General features: G+C 52.6%; 1 long non-coding RNA gene across 1 annotated transcript in view; it reads left to right on the top strand.

Moving 5' to 3' along the window:
* Window positions 1-21,823, top strand: part of LOC146045321 (uncharacterized) — a 30,423-nt gene extending 8,600 nt beyond the window's left edge. Inside the window, exon 3 of the long non-coding RNA XR_014465411.1 lies at window positions 21,692-21,823. This is a non-coding gene — a long non-coding RNA (uncharacterized LOC146045321). The remainder of the gene's footprint in view (window positions 1-21,691) is intronic.
* Window positions 21,824-24,486: the final 2,663 nt, after the last annotated feature.

Genomic DNA, 24,486 nt, shown 5'->3' with positions numbered 1-24,486 from the left:
GTGATCATATCAAACTGCGATGCAATGGCAGTTTAGAGGGTCTTTGCGACCATCAGTCAGGGTGTTCCTATACGACTACAGCTTAAGTAAGTCTCATCTTACTCAGACTTGTAGTCGCAGGCCGGCTTGCGAGGCAAAGAAATCTTCACCTTGCAGGTGTATAAAATATAACATCAGTTCTGGCCTCCATCCGCCCCAAGTTGCCAGCCAATCCCTCATCTTTGATGTTATATTTTATATAAATTTAGCTGAGCTTCCGGTAGAGGCCGGAGAAAGGGCACCCTGGACGGAGGACGGATGGCGGCACGGTGACCACTCCCCCACCCCAGCCGCGGTGGGCACACTGCAAAGGCAGGAGATGCAGCACTGTAAGACGCGGCACTGGAGCAGGCCGCAGAGAGCGACACACAGCTCAGCCACCGGGGACGGTACCAGAGGCTCAGGACCCAGCCGCAGGCACGGTCCCTGGCATGATGACCCCCAGAGGTGATGATGGCACCCAGAGGCGGCAACAGGCCAGGACAGGGTAAAGATCAGGCCCACAGGCCCAAGCCGCTGTCCCCCAGCATCAGGAGATGCAGGAGCCATCAATCCTGTGGCGGCGGCCCCCGACCCCCGAGGGAGGAGGTATGATTAAACTATAGGGGGCAGAGGCGTGGAACTCAGCCCAGGGAGGGCCCAACTCCAGCTTCAGGCCTTAATGTATCTCCCCAGGCCTCAGTGACTCGCGCCCCCCCACCACCAACCACCACCACCACCACCGCTGGTTCTCCTATAGGAATTTGGCGCCACAAATGGCTGCCTGGGATCTGTGCACTCAGCCATACAGTATGTAACCTCATGTATGACCTCATGTCCCCTGTGTGATAACTGTAATGTCTCTGCTGTAACTGTGCTGTCTTTGCCCTTAATGTTACCTACCTGGCTGCGGCAACGACCAGTGGCGCCGCTGAAGGCTGCCTAGGTGCTGTGCAGCTCGGCAGGTATGTGTTCCCTGTGTGATACTGTACTGTCCCTGCTTATTAGTGTTCACTGTAACATTTAGAGCAGGCAGGGCGCCGGCAGGCGGACCGGGCCCACTGATGTCACAGCTGGGGGCGGTCCCGGGTCGCAACGTCATCAAAGGGGGAGGGCCCAGCCACCGCCGTCATCAAAGGGGGCGGGCCTGGTCCCTCCGAAGTCGCTGTGCTGCAGGGTAAGCGCCGGGCATTGCCGTCTACGGTGGCGCTGGGCTTCCCCGTGAGGCTGTTTTAGTGGGGCGCTGCTAGAGGGGCAGAACGCATTTTGCCCTTTAAAAATTCGGGCAGGGCGCAGCGCCCCGCTAAAACAGCCTAGCGGGAACACTACTTATATTGTTACCTACCTGGCTGCTGCAGAGACCAGTGGCGCCGCTGATGGCTGTGCTGCTCAGCGGGCATGTGGTCCCTGCATGTAATATCTCAATGTAATGTATGTAGTGCCTCCCCCCCCTTATCCATGCTTGATGCTGCACTGTAAATCCACAAAAAATTCCTAGTGTGCTCAAGCACACATGGCCAATAAAGTTGATTCTACTCTATTCTATTCTTGGGTCGCAAATGATAAGCAGCTTATCATGTGGAATCCTCAAGCAATGCAAATGCAGGAGGAGGTGCATACCACCAGGGCTGCCAAGAGAAATCCTGGGCCCCGGTACATCAACTTCCAGGGGCCCCCATGGGGGTGACACGGCATGTTAAGGGCGTGTTTAGCACATGAGAAGAACCCACTCCCAGGAGCATGGCAGCATAAATATACACACAAAAAGACATTCACTTACCCATATAAATACCTCCACTGTAGACCCATCTCTCCATCCCCGCCGGGCGTCCGGCTTCTGGTAGGAAGTCAGGGCACACTCACGTGCGTTCCACTTATCCTGCTCCAGGATAAGTGGGAAGTAAGGTGCCGAGCACTTTTGGGAGGATGGATCCGGGTGCCCAGCGGTGACTACAGTGGGGGTATTTATATGGGAAAGTGAATGTCTTTTTGTGTGTATATTTATGCTTTGGAGAAGACCGTTCAGAGTTAAGGAGCCCATAGACGCTCCGTTCTTCTGCCGTCCGTTTAGAACTATGCGATGCGCACTCCCGCGCATCACATAGTACAGTACAAAAGTACAGTACAAAAAGTATGAACCTTTTTTCTACCGAGGGCCATTTGGAAAATTTGAAAACCCTTCGGGGGCCATATAAAAATGATCAATTATCGGCATATACGCGTGGGCATTATACACAGGGCAGCGGCATATACATGTGGGCATTATACACAGGGCAGCGGCATATACATGTGGGCATTATACACAGGGCAGCGGCATATACATGTGGGCATTATACACACTGGCAGCGGCATATACATGTGGGCATTATACACAGGGCAGCGGCATATACATGTGGGCATTATACACAGGGCAGCGGCATATACATGTGGGCATTATACACAGGGCAGCGGCATATACATGTGTGCATTATACACACTGGCAGCGGCATATACATGTGGGCATTATACACAGGGCAGCGGCATATACATGTAGGCATTATACACAGGGCAGCGGCATATACATGTGGGCATTATACACAGGGCAGCGGCATATACATGTGGGCATTATACACACTGGCAGCGGCATATACATGTGGGCATTATACACAGGGCAGCGGCAAATACATGTGGGCATTATACACACTGGCAGCGACATATACATGTGGGCATTATACACAGGGTAGCGACATATACATGTGGGCATTATACACAGGGTAGCGGCATATACATGTGGGCATTATACACAGGGCAGCGGCATATACATGTGGGCATTATACACACTGGCAGCGGCATATACATGTGGGAATTATACACACTGGCAGCGGCATATACATGTGGGCATTATACACATGGGCAGCGGCATATACATGTGGGCATTATACACAGGGCAGCGGCATATACATGTGGGCATTATACACAGGGCAGTGGCATATACATGTGGGCATTATACACAGGGCAGCGGCATATACATGTGGGCATTATACACAGGGCAGCGGCATATACATGTGGGCATTATACACAGGGCAGCGGCATATACATGTGGGCATTATACACAGGGCAGCGGCATATACATGTGGGCATTATACACACGGGCAGCGACATATACACACGGGCAGCGACATATACATGTGGGCAGACACACCATAAAAAGTGACAGTGTGGAGGAAGGGGGGGGGGGGGGTGTCACCCCCAAACAGGTTAATGTGATTATGTCTGATTATGATAATCAGACATAATCACATTAACCTGTTTGGGGGTGAATCCAGGGGTAAATGACAACCCCTGGATCTGTCAGTCACTGGGGAAGGGAGGGTGAGAGAAGCAGCATTTACCTTTACAAGTTTACACTGATTTAGCTGCGGCAGCACAGCGTGATGGCTGCTGCTGCTGCGGCTGCTGTACTCTGACCTCCGATGCTCCCGCCCATGCAGTGCAATGCATGGCGGGCACATCCCAAACCTCGCGAGTCCCCCTCCCTACCGCCCGCATCACGCCCGCAAATCACTGCCGGCGACACACCTCCACAGCCACTGTGATTGGCCAGTGCGTCTTATGCACATCTCCCCGGCTATATTACCGATTAATCAGCCGCCCGCCCGCCTATATTACTGATGTAACAGCCGCCCGCCTATATTACATACCAGCCGCCGGGGATGGCTGCTGCCGCCGGAGAGATGTGCAGAAGACGCGCCCGCCAATCACAGTGGCTGTGGAGGTGATGCGCCAGCAGTGATTGGCGGGCGCGTCTTATGTACATCTCCCTGGCGGCAGCAGCAGCAGCCATCCTCGGCGGCTGGTATGTAATATAGGCGGGCGGCTGATACTTCAGTAATATAGGCGGGCGGGCGGCTGATTAATCGGTAATATAGCCGGGTGGGTGGCTGTTTAAAAAGTAATATAGGTGGGCGGGCCGGACATACTGGGTGCGGGGGCCGTATCCGGCCCGCGGGCCGGTGGTTCCCCACCCCTGATCTATAGAGATAGATAGATAGATAGATAGATAGATAGATAGATAGATAGATCTATAGAGATACATAGATAGATAGATCTATAGATAGATAGATCTATAGAGATAGATAGAAATATAGATATAGATAGATAGATCTATAGAGATAGATAGATAGATAGATAGATATGGAAAATAATTAAGTATTAAGAGGCAGGGCAGAAAAAAATGTACTTACAGGGCATGACCCGGAGGCAGCCAGTTTCAGGAGCTCCTCTGGCTCCAGCCTGCACTTCATCTTCCCCTGTCACATGCCGCGCGTCCTTGCACGTAACCTGACCTTCTGACCTTCCCCTCTCGCGTCTCAAGAGCTGTGCTCTAGTCTGCAGCAGACACAGTTTCTCTGCAGACGCTCCGTAGCTGGATGCCGGCCTCTGTCACTGTCTGCAGACTGCAGATCTGCACACAGTGAGAGTGACACAGGCTGCCGCTGCTGACCCACACCCCCGCTAAACCGCTGCCTTTAAAAAAAAAAATTTGTTTTTTTTAAAGTGTGTCTTTGTGTCCTCTGGCCCGGGCCCCCCTGATAGGCCCGGGCCCAGGTAAAATGTACCCTCCCCCCCTCCCTCTCGGCGGCCCTGCATACCACCCCTTGCCGGTGTCATGAACCTGACTTGTTTCACATTTATTTCTGATGTTCCATGCCTGTCTGTTTCCTAGCTGCTGCTGTTGCAGCTGTTCTGCAGTCTCAGTGATTAGAACTCCTGTGAAGCTCCCTGAGTTCAGCACCAGTCACATGATCCCAGGTAACTCAAGGCATACTTCCTGGTTCTGTCTGCTGCTGCAAGCTGCAGACAATCAAGCAATCACCTGGAGGAATATAAGCCAGCTTCCCAGAGTCCTCCTTGCCTTGAACAAATGTTCTTTCTGCTTCCTGTGTGGTTACCCCAGAGACAGAGAATTCCAAGGCTCCTGGCTATCCAGTCTCCAGCGATACCTTCTCCTAGTGTCCTGCTGCTACTTACCTGGTTCCGTTCATCTCCAGAGACTCCTGCTAATTCCATCACTGCGGTTGAGTTAGCAAGTTATCCCCTGCAGAGGATACCGCTGACACTGGCTAGCAAATCACCACTAGCTTCCAGGCTAGACCCCTTGGCTCCCAGGCCAAACTACCTTCAAAACCTTTCAGTGACTTTTACCATCACAGTCCTGATCTGTCCACAGGCACTGTCTACCTCACAGTCGATACTCAGCTTCTTCCGTCTATCCTTGACTAACAACATCCGTGTCATCCCTGACGTCCATCAGTTGCTGCATCGAAGTATTGTCACATTATCGTCTATTGTCGACATTGTGTCCACTGTTTTCCAAAGTGCCTCCAGGGACTCTGTGCTTCTGTCTTCTCCTGGTGACTAACAACAACCGTGTCATCTCCGACGTCCACCAGTTGCCATATTCAAGTGTTGTCACACATCCACCTGTTGTCAACATCCTGTGTCAACTGTTTCCTGAAGTGCCTCCAGAGACTCTGTCATTTTCTCCTGGTTATCAACATCACATACCAACGACTCCCAGGTCGTCATCTCCGGCTCCCAGGCCGTTCTGCAGCTCCCAGGCTGCCAACAGTCATCAGCAGCTCCCAGGCTGCCAACAGTCATCAACAGCTCCCAGGCCGTCTCTCAGGACATTCTCCCATATCTCCTGTGTCCTCACTCCCCAGTGTATGCCATATATAAAGTCTCTTGATTATCTGCTCTCAGTGTTCTCCTGTGTCAGAGAAGTTCCCAAGACTCCAAGATCTCCAGGCTCCCCTGTGTCTCACTCTAGCGTCGCCTGCACCTACGATACTTACCTGGTTCGAACCATCTCCAGAAGACTCCTGCCATTCTACCTCTGCAGTTGAGTAACCGGTGCTCCACTGATTATCATCATTGGCTTCCAAGCCCTCAGTGACATTTACCACCTTGTCCTGAACTACCGACAGGCTCTGTCGACTCCAGGGTTGACACTCCTCTGCTGTATATCATAGTGACCTACCAACCACGTCCTATTGCTCCAGCATTACCTGAGCCTCCAACCAGCTGTCGACACCATTGGTCGACATCCCCTGCAATCCCCAGATTGTATCTTATCCGCTCTGCTCTCAAAGCTCCTTTCCAAGCCTCAAGTATTCTCGCCCTAGTCTGTGTCCAGAGGATCAGGGCAGGGGGCCGCGACCTGCCTGTCAGACGCAGCTAAGTCCAAAGCTCCTTGCGGGGCTCCCTGGTGAATACCGCTGGCAGGTTAGACTCCGCGCCCCTGTTCCTGGTCTCAGCCAACACTCTGGTTCACTGTGCCCTGATCCCCCTGTGTATGTCCTATATCGAGCCTTCTGCATTTGGCTCTCCAGCGCCCTCCACTGGTCCACCACGGTCACAGCCGGGAACACAAAAACCGCCTGCGCTGACAGCCGGCATTTGTGATCATATCAAACTGCGATGCAATGGCAGTTTAGAGGGACATTGTGACCATCGGTTGCAGTGTCCCTCTACGGCTACAGCCTAAGTAAGTCTCCACTTACTCAATCTTGCAGTCGCAGGCCGGCTTGCAATGCGAAGGAACTTCACCTTGCAGCGTAAATGTATATTTATATAAAATATAACATCAGTTCTGGCCTCCATCCGCCCCAAGTTGCCAGCCAATCCCTCGCCTTTGATGTTATATTTTATATAAATTCAGATTGGGTCACATATGATATGCTGCGCGAGCCACCTATTCTATTCTCCCTCTATGGGGGTCGTGGACCCCCACAAGGGAAAATAGCGGGTGGCCGTCGGGCACCCGGCTGTCGGCGTTTTGACAGTCGGGATCCCGACGTCGGGTAAATGACTGTCGGGATCCCGACTGTCGGGAACGCGTCTGGCACCCCCAGTGGGTACCGAGCTGATTCAAGTGTAAAAATTAGAATAAACCATTGGGTTTTGCTGTGGAACTATGAGTCCCAGCAAGCCTGGAACGCATACTGGGACTTAGAGAACCACAAGTCCCAGCATGCGGCCCATTAAAGAGCTTGCTGGACTCATAGTTCAAAAGCAGAACCAATAAATTAAATAAAAACACAAACACACATGAAAAATAAAACTTTATTACATTCAGAGCCCTTTCATCTGAATACTTACCTATCTTGACACGTAGGTAGGTCTCCTCCATCCATCTGTTGGTCCCATAGAAATCCTGTTAGGTTACCTGGGGAAGGAAAGCATACTCACCAGGGTTCACCGGTGTAGATGGCTCTGGCAAGGTTTGGAATAACTTTGTTCCATCTGTATAGACAGAAATGTCCTGCCTGTAGTATAATGTGGAAGCACCCAGCACAGGGGCGTAACTAGATCTCTCTGGGCCCCGTAGCAAATTTTGAGAAGGACCCCCCCCCCCCCCCTTTGTACAGGGTGACCCATGGACAGGCAGTGTGGGGATAAAAGGTGTAAAAAACAAACAAAAAATCATTCACCCTGGGTAGGAGGGTACACAATGTGATATATGTGATATGCAGGAGGAGGGGATGTTTGGAAAGTACAGGGTGTCAAAATGCATACACAGAGGCAGGAGGTAAGACACACAGGGGTAGTGGCCGACAGGAGGGTCAAACACAGAGGAAGGTGGTACAGTACTACAGGGGGTCACAGTGGGGGTAGGGGCAAGAAGGTGTCACACAGGCATAGTGGGTTCAGGGGGTCTCACACAGAGGAAGGATGTGGAGAGTGGGGAAGGTGACACATACAGGGGATGTGTGGTACAGGAGGGTTTAAGACCAGGGATGAGGTTGGAAGAGGGTCAAGGTGTCATACAAGAGAATAGGGGGAAATACACCAGGGGTGATGGGGAGTGAAAAGGGTCACACACAGAGGAAGGGTGTAGGTGGCTCATAAGGTTTCATACACACACACGCACACTGGGTACAGAAAAGAAGGTACAGTGCTCCAAGGGCAATTACCAAGCAGGGGGTGAGCTCCAGGCACAGGGTCAAGTGGAGACTGGCGGCAGGGGAATTCATGCTGGACATAGCAGCAGTCTCATCCCTGTGCGGATGCTGGAGGCAGGCCCAGCACTGTGTTCCCATAATGATGCAGCTACTGGAGAGGAGGTGGGTGCCGGGACTGCTAGGCGGGGGTCAGGGTCGCGCAATATCTCCGTCGTCTGGGGGGTAGGCAGTGCGGCGGTGGGACGCACATCTCTGGCATCTAGGAAGAGGGTGGGGGACCCGGGAGGTCGCAGGGCACATCACCGGCTATTGGTGGGGGGCGGAGCGGCGCAGGACACACCCACATTTCTGGCGCCTGAAATGGGGGCGGGGCAGGACCCAAAATGATCTCCGGCGTCTGAGGGGGGGGGGGGGGGGCGGAGGGTGATGCTGCAGTAGGTGCCACTGCCTTTTTTTTTTTTATAGGGTGCAGGGGGAGCAGCAGGCCCTACCGACAGCTCGGGACCCGTAACTGATCCAGCAGATAGCAGGTTCCCCGTGTACTGCAGGATGTCTCATTCAGTGTATGCACACCTTATGCAGCATGTGCTCTAGCAGCGGGGGTGTGCTATACATGAGGACAGAGGGGTGACTGGGCATTAGGGGGTGCTATACATGGGGACAGAGGGGTGACTGGGCATTAGGGTGTGCTATACATTGGGACAGAGGGGTGACTGGGCATTGGGGTGTGCTATACATGAGGACAGAGGGGTGACTGGACATTAGGGGGTGCTATACATGGGGACAGAGGGGTGACTGGGCATTAGGGTGTGCTATACATTGGGACAGAGGGGTGACTGGGCATTAGGGTGTGCTATACATGGGGACAGAGGGGTGACTGGGCATTAGGGTGTGCTATACATGGGGACAGAGGGGTGACTGGGCATTAGGGTGTGCCATACATGGGGACAGAGGGGTGACTGGGCATTAGGGTGTGCTATACATGGGGACAGAGGGGTGAATGGGCATTAGGGTGTGCTCTACATGGGGACAGAGGGGTGACTGGGCATTAGGGTGTGCTATTCATGGGGACAGAGGGGTGACTGGGCATTAGGGTGTGCTATACATGGGGACAGGGGTGACTGGGCATTAGGGTGTGCTATACATGGGGACAGAGGGGTGACTGGGCATTAGGGTGTGCTATACATGGGGACAGAGTGGTGACTGGGCATTAGATTAGACCTGGTATATCTGTTCACATAGAAGGCAGTTCTCTGCCGGGGCAGTTCTTTAATTGAGAAATATCCGAAGTGAGAAATTTCAAAGTGGGAATTACTTATAAGGAACAGTTATAAAACAGTTGAAAAACATTGAACAACTTCAAAAAAGGTAAATACAATACTTATTACACACTATTAATACACATTATCCACTCTTCTTAACCTGATCACAAACATATTCAGATCATGCTCACTACATTGCTACTTCTCATTTCATTACATGGAATACTCACCAAACTTCAACCATCCTATAATCTCCCTGACACTCACCACTCTGTACACATTGCCTCTTCTATTATTCACTCCCCTCTTCTAAGCACTCATGAGCTCTTTACTTACTTCTCTACTTGTACTTTCACATCCACTTCCCACCACCAATACAAAAAACCACAATCATCCACCTATATCTATCTCTCCTTTTTAATCTTATTAGCTGGTGACATATCACCAAACCCAGGCCCCAATAACCTGTCCCATTCAGATTTAATTGCTTCTAAGACTAGAAATTCATCAAACCTCATAAATATCACATGCCTCCCACCACACCCCAAACAACTTAAATGTGCCCTATTGAATGCACGCTCTGTTTGCAATAAATTAACATCCATCCATGACCTCTTTATCTCTCACAAATTCAACCTGCTGGCTATTACAGAAACCTGGCTCACACAATTAGACACGGCATCACCTGCAGCACTGTCACATGGAGGTTTCCATTTCACTCACACCTCCAGGCCTGGTAACTGTAAAGGAGGTGGAGTTGGTATATTACTGTCACAAGCCTTCACATACTCCGTTCTACCACCAGTTCCTTCACTCACATTTACATCATTTGAAGTTCACTCTATTAGGGTTTTTTCCCCTTTCTCTCTGCGTGTGGCTGCTATCTATCGCCCACCTGGGCTTCCCAAATCTCAATTTCTGGAAAATTTCTCTGCCTGGCTTCCCCATTTCTTATCCTCTGACATCTCCACTATCATCCTGGGTGACTTCAGTATTGCTATTGACAGTCCACAATCTGTGCATGCTTCCAAACTCCTCTCTCTAACCTCCTCTCTCGGCCTCTCCCAGTGGTCCGACGCCGCTACTCATGAGGAAGGTCACTGCCTGGACCTTGTTTTCACCAGGCTATGCTCAGTCTCTGATTTTACTAACACTCCCTTCCCTCTCTCTGATCACAATCTCATAACCCTCTCGCTCTCCTCCATTACCCCAAGCTCACTGACACAGAAATCATGCATGCCTACTCTAACCCGCAGAAATACTAAAGCTATAAATTTTCCACAACTTACCACCTCCCTGCAACAACAGCTCTCACTAATTTCTACACTTACCTCTCCTGACTCTGCTGTTTCCCACCTCTACCAGACTCTTGAAACAGCCCTTGATGAAGTGGCTCCAGCTACCCACTATACCCCACGTAGGCTTAGATGCCAACCATGGCACTCCAAAGCAACAAGACAACTACGAAATCAGTCACGTAAATTAGAACGCCAATGGCGTAAATCTCGTAATATGACTGATTTCCTCACATATAAGACTAGCTACTACTCCTACAGCAATGCTTTGGACACTGCCAAACAAACATACTACCAATCTCTCATCTCTTCTCATGCCACCAACCCTAAGCGACTTTTTAACACCTTCAAGTCTCTTCTGTACCCTCCCCCTCCTCCCCCACCGGCTACCATCAGTGCACAAGAACTTGCCTCCTACTTTAAGGACAAGATTGATAACATCCGAGATGAAATGGTATGCTCTTCTACTACCTCTAACCCGCTCTCTTCCCTACCTGAACCCTCTGGCACTTTCTCTTCATTTGAGCCCACAAATGAAAAGGAAGTATCTGCACTCTTCTTATCCTCCTACTCTACTACCTCTCCTCTTGATCCTATACCTGCACAAGTTATAAAAAATCTATCTCCTGTGCTTATTCCAACCTTAACTAACATCTGCAATCTCTCTCTTGCTACTGGTACTTTTCCATCTCTGCTCAAACATGCAGTGATTACTCCTATTCTAAAAAAAACAGAATTCTGACCCTAACTCTCTCTCTAACTATCGTCCTATCTCTCAGCTCCCATGCCTCTCTAAGCTACTGGAGAGACTTGTCTACTCTCGCATCACAAACTTTCTTAACTCTCACACCCTATTAGACCCGCTTCAGTCAGGCTTCCGCTCTCAACACTCCACTGAGACAGCACTGACTAAAGTGGTGAATGATCTGGTAACTGCTAAGGCTAAAGGCCATTACTCACTACTTATTCTTCTAGATCTATCTGCTGCATTTGACACTGTGGATCACACTCTTCTTGTAGAAATACTACACTCCCTAGGTCTTAATGATACAGCCCTTTCCTGGTTCACATCTTACCTATCTGATCGCTCTTTCAGCGTTCGCTTCTCTGACTCTACTTCCTCTTCACTACCTCTGTCAGTCGGAGTTCCGCAAGGCTCAGTCTTAGGTCCTCTGCTGTTCTCCATCTATACTTCCTCTCTTGGCAAACTAATAAGCTCTTTCGGATTTCAGTATCACTTATATGCGGATGATACTCAAATCTATCTATCAACCCCAGACTTGTCACCAGTGGTTTTGGGCCGAGTTTCAGAATGTCTCTCTGCCATCTCATCTTGGATGTCTTCCCGCCAACTCAAACTCAATATTTCAAAAACAGAATTACTTATATTCTCGCCAACTAAGAACAGTTACCATCCTGATATCTCCATCACTGTTGACAACTCGACCATCTACCCTACCCCACAAGCTCGTTGCTTAGGGGTCATCCTCGACTCTGACCTGTCCTTTCTTCCCCACATTCAATCTGTCTCCAAATCATGTTACATGCATCTAAAGAACATATCCAAAATACGACCGTATCTCACACAAGACACTACTAAATCTCTTATACATGCACTCATTATATCCCGCATTGATTATTGCAATAGTCTCCTGACTGGTCTTCCCAAGAACAGACTCTCACCACTACAATCCATTTTAAATGCTGCTGCTAGGCTGATCTTCCTTGCAAGACGCTCATCATCTGCTGATCCGCTCTGCCAGTCCCTCCATTGGTTACCTGTATCTTACCGTATTCAATACAAAACACTTCTACTAACTTATAAAGCTATTAACCATACTGCACCAGCATATATCTCTCTACTTATCACAAAATATCTCCCATCTCGACCACTCCGCTCTGCACAAGATCTGCGTCTCTCTTCTGCACGGATCACCAGCTCCCATTCACTATTACAGGACTTTCATCGGGCTGCTCCCATCCTATGGAATGCCCTTCCACGCACAATAAGACTCTCCAATAGCCTCCAAACATTCAAGCGTTCCCTGAAAACTCACCTCTTCAGGCAAGCCTATAATGTTTAAGTTCTACATGCATAACCCTCTGAGGCACTTATGTATTATATAGCTACCCTTCTGGACTTGTAACTTGGTGGGACTGCTATGGTATTACTGGTGCCTGTCCTTGTGTTTCCCCCTATATCCCTATAGATTGTAAGCTTGCAGCAGGGCCCTCCTACCTCCAAGTCTGTATGTTGTTACCCAGTTTGTTTTATCACTGTCTACTATTGTAAAGCGCAACGGAATCTGCTGCGCTATATAAGAACCTGTAAATAAATAAATAAATAAATTAGAGTGTGCTGTACATGGGGACAGAGGGGTGACTGGGCATTAGGGTGTGCTGTACAAGGTGGCAGAGGGGTGACTGGGCATTAGGGTGTGCTGTACATGGGGGCAGAGGGGTGACTAGGCATTAGGGTGTGCTGTACATGGGGGCAGAGGGGTGATTGGGCATTAGGGTGTGCTATACATGGGGACAGAGGGAAGACTGGGCATTAGAGTGTGCTATACATGGGGATAGAGGGGTGACTGGGCATTAGGGTGTGCTGTACAAGGTGACAGAGGGGTGACTGGGCATTAAGGTGTGCTATACATGGGGACAAAGGGGTGACTGGGCATTAGGGTGTGCTATACATGGGGACAGAGGGGTAACTGGGCATTAGGTTGTGCTGTAAATGGGGGCAGAGGGGTGACTGGGCATTAGGGTGTGCTATACATGGGGACAGAGGGGTGACTGTGCATTAGGGTGTGCTGTACAAGGTGACAGAGGGGTGACTGAGCATTAGGGTGTGCTATACATGGGGACAAAGGTGTGACTGGGCATTAGGGTGTGCTATACATGGGGACAGAGGGGTGACTGGGCATTAGGGTGTGCTGTACAAGGTGACAGAGGGATGACTGGGCATTAGGGTGTGCTGTACATGGGGGCAGAGGGGTGACTGGGCATTAGGGTGTGCTATACATGGGGACAGAGGGGCGACTGGGCATTAGAGTGTGCTATACATGGGGACAGAGGGGTGACTGGGCATTACAGTGTGCTGTACATGGGGACTGAGGGGTGACTGGGCATTAGAGTGTGCTGTACATGGGGACAGAGGGGTGACTGGGCATTAGAGTGTGCTATACATGGGGACAAAGGGGTGACTGGGCATTAGGGTGTGCTATACATGGGGACAGAGGGATGATTGTGCATTAGGGTGTGCTGTACATGGGGACAGAGGGGTGACAGGGCAGTAGGGTGTGCTGTACATGGGGACTGAGGGGTGACTGGGCATTAGGTTGTGCTGTGCATGGGGGCAGAGGGGTGACTGGGCATTGGGGTGTGCTATACATGGGGATAGAGGGGTGACTGGGCATTAGGGTGTGCTGTACAAGGTGACAGAGGGGTGACTGGGCATTAGGGTGTGCTGTACAAGGTGACAGAGGGGTGACTGGGCATTAGGGTGTGCTATACATGGGGACAAAGGGGTGACTGGGCATTAGGGTGTGCTATACATGGGGACAGAGGGGTGACTGGGCATTAGGGTGTGCTATACATGGGGGCAGAGGGGTAATTGGGCATTAGGGTGTGCTGTACATGGGGACAGAGGGGTGATAGGGCATTAGGGTGTGCTATACATGGGGACAGAGGGGTGACAGGGCATTAGGGTGTGCGTTGTGTGTGCCCATCACCCAGTGACCCGGCGCATGAGACCCGGCAGCAGCAGCCTCTCTGACACAGATGCAGGGAGCACACAATTATGGGCCAGATGATGAGGGAGGCTGCCGGATGGGGTCCCGACAGTCGGGATCCCGACAGTCATTAACCCGACGTCGGGATCCCGACTGTTAAAGTAGCTCGCCACCGTGCCCACAGCGTGGCGAGCACAGCGTGGCGAGCCCAGCGAGCCCGCAAGGGGCTTTGTTGCACTGGCCACGCTGTCTGAGACCAGGCAGTCGGGATCCCGACGTCGGGATAATGACTGTCGGTGAATCATACCACACCCATGTGGGAGAGCCGGGTGTGTGCGGCTGCGCCCCAAACGCGTCTGCCTGCAGCAGCCCCTGCTCCCCTCCTCCCGGAGCCGCCGCCATGCCCCCTGCCCCCCTGTGCCTGCTCTGCTCGGGCCTCCTGGTTCTCCTCCCGCACCTCGCCCGCTGCTTCTCCCCGCCAGGCTGCCAGCTGAAGACGGTCACCGTGTCCACGCTGCCGGCGCTCAGGGTGCGGGAGCCGCTGTGTCCTCCGTGCATCCCGGAGCGGGGGATTCCCGGCTTCCCCTACACGTCCAAAGCGAGGCGCACAGGAGCATGCCCGCGAGGGACGACCTGCACAACACAGAGTGGCCCTACCACACACCCTGGGTGAGGGACCAGGGAGATGGGGGGCTTGCACGCTGGAGAACAATGGGAGGGGACAAGTGATGAGGGGGGAGTGGATTCAGGACGCGATCGCGGAAGTGGTCGCGTCCTCTGTATACACGCAGTGAGACATGCAGATATTCTAAGCAATCTTACTAGATTGCGTCTGCATGCACTGACTTACTAATCAGGCAATCCCGATGTGCGGAACCGCGCATCGGGATCGCCCGGAGCATACACACGGTGAGATTTGTGCTTAGTTCCTAAGCAATCTAGTAAGATTGCTTAGTAAATAGCACAAAATGCTCCGTGTGTACACCAGTCTCATCAGGCTTGCAGATGCAGGTTGGCTTGCGAGACCAAAGAAACTTTGCCTTGCAGCTTAAATGTATATAAAATATAACTTCAGTTCTGGCCTCCGTCCTCCCCAAGTTGCCAGCCAAACCCTCGCCATTGATATTATTTTTTTGTATACATTTTCAGTAGATGCCTGATTCAGTTTGGATTGCACATGATAAGCTTCTTGCAGGTGTGCTATACATGGGGACAGAGGGGTGACTGGGCATTAGGGTGTGCCATACATGGGGACAGAGGGGTGATTGGGCATTAGGGTGTGCTATACATGGGGACAGAGGGGTGACTGGGCATTAGGGTGTGCTGTACAAGGTGACAGAGGGGTGACTGGGCATTAGGGTGTGCTATACATGGGGACAGAGGGGTGACTGGGCATTAGGGTGTGCTATACATGGGGACAGAGGGGTGACTGGGCATTAGGGTGTGCTGTACAAGGTGACAGAGGGGTGACTGGGCATTAGGGTGTGCTATACCTGAGGACAGAGGGGTGACTGGGCATTAGGGTGTGCTGTACATGGGGACAGAGGGGTGACTGGGCATTAGGGTGTCCTCTACATGGGGACAGAGGGGTGACTGGGCATTAGGGTGTCCTCTACATGGGGACAGAGGGGTGACTGGGCATTAGGGTGTGCTATACATGGGGACAGAGGGGTGACTGGGCATTAGGGTGTGCTGTACAAGGTGAAATAGGGGTGACTGGGCATTAGGGTGTGCTATACCTGAGGACAGAGGGGTGACTGGGCATTAGGGTGTGCTGTACATGGGGACAGAGGGGTGACTGGGCATTAGGGTGTGCTATACATGGGGACAGAGGGGTGACTGGGCATTAGGGTGTGCTATACATGGGGACAGAAGGGGGACTGGGCATTAGAGTGTGCTGTACATGGGGACAGAGGGATTACTGGGCATTAGAGTGTGCTGTACATGGGGACAGAGGGGTGACTGGGCATTAGGGTGTGCTATACATGGGGACAGAGGGGTGACTGGGCAGTAGGGTGTGCTGTGCATGGGGACTGAGGGGTGACTGGGCATTAGGGTGTGCTGTACATGGGGACAGAGGGGTGACTGGGCATTAGGGTGTGCTGTACAAGGTGACAGAGGGGTGACTGGGCATTAGGGTGTGCTATACCTGAGGACAGAGGGGTGACTGGGCATTAGGGTGTGCTGTACATGGGGACAGAGGGGTGACTGGGCATTAGGGTGTCCTCTACATGGGGACAGAGGGGTGACTGGGCATTAGGGTGTCCTCTACATGGGGACAGAGGGGTGACTGGGCATTAGGGTGTGCTATACATGGGGACAGAGGGGTGACTGGGCAATAGGGTGTGCTGTACAAGGTGACATAGGGGTGACTGGGCATTAGGGTGTGCTATACCTGAGGACAGAGGGGTGACTGGGCATTAGGGTGTGCTGTACATGGGGACAGAGGGGTGACTGGGCATTAGGGTGTGCTATACATGGGGACAGAGGGGTGACTGGGCATTAGGGTGTGCTATACATGGGGACAGAAGGGGGACTGGGCATTAGAGTGTGCTGTACATGGGGACAGAGGGATTACTGGGCATTAGAGTGTGCTGTACATGGGGACAGAGGGGTGACTGGGCATTAGGGTGTGCTGTACATGGGGACAGAGGGGTGACTGGGCAGTAGGGTGTGCTGTACATGGGGACAGAGGGGTGACTGGGCATTAGGGTGTGCTATACATGGGGACAGAGGGGTGACTGGGCATTAGGGTGTGCTATACATGGGGACAGAAGGGGGACTGGGCATTAGAGTGTGCTGTACATGGGGACAGAGGGATTACTGGGCATTAGAGTGTGCTGTACATGGGGACTGAGGGGTGACTGGGCATTAAGGTGTGCTATACATGGGGGCAGAGGGGTGACTGGGCAGTAGGGTGTGCTGTACATGGGGACAGAGGGGTGACTGGGCATTAGGGTGTGCTGTACATGGGGACAGAGGGGTGACTGGGCATTAGGGTGTGCTGTACAAGGTGACAGAGGGGTGACTGGGCATTAGGGTGCGCTGTACATGGGGACAGAGGGGTGACTGGGCATTAGGGTGTGCTGTACATGGGGACAGAGGGGTGACTGGGCATTAGGGTGTGCTGTACAAGGTGACATAGGGGTGACTGGGCATTAGGTTGTGCTGTACATGGGGGCAGAGGGGTGACTGGGCATTAGGGTGTGCTATACATGGGGATAGAGGGGTGACTGGGCATTAGGGTGTGCTGTACAAGGTGACAGAGGGGTGACTGGGCATTAGGGTGTGCTATACATGGGGACAAAGGGGTGACTGGGCATTAGGGTGTGCTATACATGGGGACAGAGGGGTGACTGGGCATTAGGGTGTGCTGTACATGGGGACAGAGGGGTGACTGGGCAGTAGGGTGTGCTGTACATGGGGACAGAGGGGTGACAGGGCATTAGGGTGTGCTGTACAAGGTGACAGAGGGGTGACTGGGCATTAGGGTGTGCTGTACATGGGGACAGAGGGGTGACTGAGCATTAGGGTGTGCTGTACAAGGTGACAGAGGGGTGACTGGGCATTAGGGTGTGCTGTACATGGTGACAGAGGGGTGACTGGGCATTAGAGTGTGCTGTACATGGGGACAGGGGTGACTGGGCATTAGGGTATGCTATACATGGGGACAAAGGGGTGACTGGGCATTAGGGTGTGCTATACATGGGGGCAGAGGGGTAGTTGGGCATTAGGGTGTGCTGTACATGGGGACAGAGGGGTGACAGGGCATTAGGGTGTGCTGTACATGGGGACAGAGGGGTGACTGGGCATTAGGGTGTGCTATACATGGGGGCAGAGGGGTAATTGGGCATTAGGGTGTGCTGTACATGGGGACAAAGGGGTGACTGGGCATTAGGGTGTGCTATACCTGGGGACAGAGGGGTGACTGGACATTAGGGTGTGCTGTACATGGGGACAGAGGGGTGACTGGGCATTAGGGTGTGCTATACATGGGGACAGAGGGGTGACTGAGCATTAGGGTGTGCTGTACAAGGTGACAGAGGGGTGACTGGGCATTAGGGTGTGCTATACATGGGGACAAAGGGGTGACTGGGCATTAGGGTGTGCTATACATGGGGACAGAGGGGTGACTGGGCATTAGGGTGTGCTATACCTGGGGACAGAGGGGTGACTAGACATTAGGGTGTGCTGTACATAGGGGCAGAGGGGTGACTGGGCATTAGGGTGTGCTATATATGGAGACAGAGGGGTGACTGGGCATTAGGGTGTGCTATACATGGGGACAGAGGGGTGACTGGGCATTAGATTGTGCTGTACATGGGAACAGAGGGATGATTGGACATTAGGGTGTGCTGTACATGGGGACAGAGGGGTGACTGGGCATTAGGGTGTGCTGTACATGAGGGCAGAGAGGTGACTGGGCATTAGGGTGTGCTGTACAAGGTGACAGAGGGGTTACTGGGCATTAGGGTGTGCTATACATGGGGACAGAGGGGTGACTGGGCATTAGGGTGTGCTGTACAAAGTGACATAGGGGTGACTGGTCATTAGTTTGTGCTGTACATGGGGGCAGAGGGGTGACTGGGCATTAGGGTGTGCTATACATGGGGACAGAGGGGTGACTGGGCATTAGGGTGTGCTGTACAAGGTGACAGAGGGGTGACTGGGCATTAGGGTGTGCGTTGTGTTGTGTGTGCCCATCACCCAGTGACCCGGCGCGTGAGACCCGGCAGCAGCAGCCTCTCTGACACAGCTGCAGGGAGCACACAATTATGGGCCAGATGAAGAGGGAGAGCCGGGTGTGAGCGGCTGCGCCCCAAACCTGTCTGCCTGCAGCAGCCCCTGCTCCCCTCCTCCCGCAGCCGCCGCCATGCCCCCTGCTCCCCTGTGCCTGCTCTGCTCGGGCCTCCTGGTTCTCATCCTGCACCTCGCCCGCTGCTTCTCCCCGCCAGGCTGCCAGCTGAAGACGGTCACCGTGTCCACGCTGCCGGCGCTCAGGGTGCGGGAGCCGCTGTGTCCTCCGTGCATCCCGGAGCGGGGGATTCCCGGCTTCCCCTACACAACCAAAGCGAGGCGCACAGGAGCATGCCCGCGAGGGACGACCTGCACAACACTGAGTGGCCCTACCACACACCCTGGGTGAGGGACCAGGGAGATGGGCTTGCACGCTGGGGAACAATGGGAGGGGACAAGTGATGAGGGGGGAGTGGATTCAGGACGCGATCGCGGAAGTGGTCGCGTCCTCTGTATACACGCAGTGAGACATGCAGATATTCTAAGCAATCTTACTAGATTGCGTCTGCATGCACTGACTTACTAATCAGGCGATCCCGATGTGCGGAACCGCGCATCGGGATCGCCCGGAGCATACACACGGTGAGATTTGTGCTTAGTTTCTAAGCAATCTAGTAAGATTGCTTAGTAAATAGCACAAAATGCTCCGTGTGTGCACCAGTCTCATCAGGCTTGCAGATGTAGGTTGGCTTGCGAGACCAAAGAAACTTTGCCTTGCAGTTAAATGTATATAAAATATAACATCAGTTCTGGCCTCCGTCCTCCCCAAGTTGCCAGCCAAACCCTCGCCATTGATGTTATATTTTATATACATTTTCAGTAGATGCCTGATTCAGTTTGGATTGCACATGATAAGCTTCTCGCAGGAGCTTATCATGTGCAATCCTTAAGCAATGCAAATGCAGGAGGAGGTGCATTCCACCCCCTGCCTCCATTTGTGATCGCTGGCTTCTCTACACCGCAAGCTCCCCTGCAGTAAATATGGCAGAGGTGTTTGTTGTTCTGCGATGTGATCGCATGTGCAGAATGTAAACATTGCGCATAATATGCCTTATTCAGATTTCATCGGTACTGCGCGCATTCGCACGTGCGTCTGCGCAGATGTGTTTCTGCGCATGTGCAGGCGCATGATGCGTGCACCCACGGCGACCTTTCGGGTCGCCGGGTGCACGCACCCATGGCAGCGAGGGGGGAGCAGAGATGGGTGGGGAGCGCCGGGCTGCCCCATTACCATATGGGAACGCCCAGCGTTCCATTTGCGTTTCCATGGGCGTTTCCATGAGAACGCTGGGCGTTCTCATGGTAATGAGGAGGTGACGCGGGTGTGTGGGCCGGGTAGCTGACATCACCGGATGTCAGCTGCCCGCCCATATCCACGCCAGCGTGCACGCATATATACGCAACTGAAAAGTCACTTATATATGCGTGCACGCTAAACATCATTCGATGGTCACCGACCATCGAATGATGTGGGCGGACACCCCAGCAAAGCGAATGGATGTTTATGCAAAACATCCATTCGCTGCTGTGCGGGCGAATCCGCACTTTGCTGGGTGGCGGAGGGGCATGCGTTCGCCGGGCGGGGTTTGGTGGACTCGCAAGGCTGCAAATTCGCAGCCTTGCGAATCAACCTGAATAACCCCCAATGTGGGTTGGATCGTACTTACCCAATCAGGAAGAGAGTTGATGTTCCGGTCTCTCGGTCTCCATTACTTGATGGGCGTTGGAGAACATACCGTAGTTGTTAGTTGAGGGGCGATGTTCTGCCACCTTGTGTAATTCGGGCTGACGGAGGAGCCAGGTTTTCTTCTGGAAGCTGGACGTTGTTCTGTGGCTACTGATGGAGGTATCGGCTGCTCCTGTGTGAGATGATGTTATACCTCCTGCACCTGGGGAAGTGATGTTACCTTCACTGTGGCGGCTGCAGGGAGAAGCTGGGAGTGAATGGGTCCTGCAGGTGTTCTAACTTCTCCCAATCGATTCCCGTGAAGAATGGATGTTCTCTGATGTTGCCGTTCTCACCCAGACGCATCTCAGGGTCAGCACACAGGAGCTGGAAAGAGGAACAGGAGTGTAACTAAGTTTCTGTACATCTGCAGTCTGATTCCTTACAGCACATATTTAGGAGACATGATTTTAGCATCAAAGAAAAGAAGCATTATACTGTATTGCCCTAATCAGAGGATGTGTGCCTATGTAGTTTAGTATTGTTTGCCCCAACCTCTAGCAGGTTACTGCGTATCATGGTACCATTGGGGTTCATTCACTGGACTTGATTTGCTTACATTTTAATAGAAACAGGGGAAATGCCGGTGCTGTATAACATGTGACCAGTAGTGTATGTCAGTGGTACAGTGACTCCTGCAGCAGGCATTGCTCTGACTTGGAGTTTCCTTCACTTATTTGTGTGTGTCAGGGAGGTGGAGTAATGTAATCTGACGTATGTAACTACATATAGCTTCCCCATGTACAGCTACATGACCGCTCGTAGAACAACTACATGGCTGATACTAGAGAATGGGGGTTCTGTATAAATAACAGACGCTGACACATTGTTTATGGCCTCTTTGTTACCTAGTGCTGAATGCTAAGTATGGTCTCACACTCACCTCTTCAATGATGTCTCTTGTCTTCGGGCACAGATGACAGCCCGCCAAAGCCGAGATGTGGCACCCTTCGGGGGATTTTCCTGTTGACATCTGGAATAGCACCACACCGAAGGAGAACCAATCCACTCCCGCATCATATCGGTCTCCCATGATGATCTGTCATTAAAAGGTAAGAAGTTCACTACATTACACTTCATAAACAGGAGAGCAGATCTGGGCACAATACGCCTGCCATCAGATGTTACACTCACAAATAATTCCATACATGTGAGATGAATGAGAAATCAGATCATGTTTATCATTTATAGGCATGCCGGGCACACAGTTCCCAGGACCGACATGCCGGGCACACAGTTCCCAGGTCACACATGCCGGGCACACAGTTCCCAGGTCAGACATGCCGGGTTCACCATTACCAGGTCAGACATGCTGGGCACACAGTTCCCAGGTCAGACATGCCGGGTTTACCATTACCAGGTCAGACATGCTGGGCACACAGTTCCCAGGTCAGACACGCTGGGAACATCATTACCGGGACAGACACGCTGGGAACATAATTACCGGGACAGACGAGCTGGGCACACCATTACCGGGAGAGACACGCTGGGTACACTATTACCGGGAAAGACACGCTTGGTACACTATTACCGGGACAGACACGCTGGGAACACTATTACCGGGACAGACGCGCTGGGAGCACCATTACCGGGACAGACATGCTGGGAACACCATTACCGGGACAGACACGCTGGGAACACAATTACCGGGACAGACACGCTGGGAACACCATTACCAAGTCAGACGCGCTGGGAGCACCATTACCGGGACAGACACGCTGGGAGCACCATTACCGGGACAGACACGCTGGGAGCACCATTACCGGGACAGACACGCTGGGAACATAATTACCGGGACAGACATGCTGGGAACACCATTACCGGGTCAGACACGCTGGGAACACCATTACCGGGACAGACACGCTGGGTACACCATTACCGGGACAGACACGCTGGGAACACCATTACCGGGTCAGACACGCTGGGAACACCATTACCGGGACAGACACGCTGGGAACACCATTACCGGGACAGACACGCTGGGAACACCATTACTGGGACAGACACGCTGGGAACACCATTACCGGGACAGACACGCTGGGAACACCATTACCGGGACAGACACGCTGGGAACACCATTACCAGGACAGACACGCTGGGAGCACCATTACCGGGACAGACACGCTGGGAACACCATTACCGGGACAGACACGCTGGGAACACCATTACCGGGACAGACACGCTGGGAACACCATTACCGGGACAGACACGCTGGGAACACCATTACCGGGACAGACACGCTGGGAAGACCATTACCGGGACAGACACGCTGGGAACACCATTACCGTGACAGACAGGCTGGGAACACCATTACCGGGACAGACACGCTGGGAACACCATTACCAAGTCAGACACGCTGGGAACACCATTACCAGGACAGACACGCTGGGAGCACCATTACCGGGACAGACACGCTGGGAACACCATTACCGGGACAGACACGCTGGGAACACCATTACCGGGACAGACACGCTGGGAACACCATTACCGGGACAGACACGCTGGGAACACCATTACCGGGACAGACACGCTGGGAACACCATTACCGGGAGAGACACGCTGGGTACACTATTACCGGGACAGACACGCTGGGAACATAATTACCGAGACAGACACGCTGGGTACACTATTACCGGTATAGGCACACTGGGAACACCATTACCGGGACAGACACGCTGGGTACATAATGGGAATAGAAATATAATATATTTATGTACAGATTAATGCTGGGGCTTTGGTAGTAAGAATGGAAATGTGACAGACACGCTGGATACACTATTACCGGGACAGACACGCTGGGTACACTATTACCGGGACAGACACGCTGGGTACACCATTACGGGGTCAGACACGCTAGGAACACCATTACCGGGTCAGACACGCTGGGAACACTATTACCGGGACAGACACGCTGGGAACACCATTACCGGGACAGACACGCTGGGAACACCATTACCGGGACAGACACGCTGGGAACACCATTACCGGGACAGACACGCTGGGAACACCATTACCGGGAGAGACACGCTGGGTACACTATTACCGGGACAGACACGCTGGGAACATAATTACCGGGACAGACACGCTGGGTACACTATTTCCGGGACAGAAACGCTGGGTACACTATTACCGGGACAGGCACGCTGGGAACACCATTACCGGGACAGACACGCTGGGAACACCATTACCGGGACAGACACGCTGGGAACACCATTACCGGGACAGACACGCTGGGTACACTATTACCGGGACAGACATGCTGGTAACATAATTACCGGGACAGACACGCTGGGTACACTATTACTGGGACAGACACGCTGGGTACACTATTACCGAGACAGACACGCTGGGAACATAATTACCGGGACAGACACGCTGGGAACATAATTCCCGAGACAGACACGCTGGGAACATCATTACCGGGACAGACACGCTGGGTACACCATTACCGGGACAGATGCGCTGGGAGCACCATTACCGGGACAGACATGCTGGGAACACCATTACCGGGACAGACACGCTGGGAACACAATTACCGGGACAGACACGCTGGGAACACCATTACCAAGTCAGACGCGCTGGGAGCACCATTACCGGGACAGACACGCTGGGAGCACCATTACCGGGACAGACACGCTGGGAGCACCATTACCGGGACAGACACGCTGGGAACATAATTACCGGGACAGACACGCTGGGAACACCATTACC

The sequence above is a fragment of the Crinia signifera genome, chromosome 11 (genome assembly GCF_055691185.1).
Source record: "Crinia signifera chromosome 11, ASM5569118v1, whole genome shotgun sequence".
NCBI lineage: Eukaryota > Metazoa > Chordata > Amphibia > Anura > Myobatrachidae > Crinia > Crinia signifera.
This window is presented reverse-complemented; position numbering and strand designations above follow the sequence as displayed.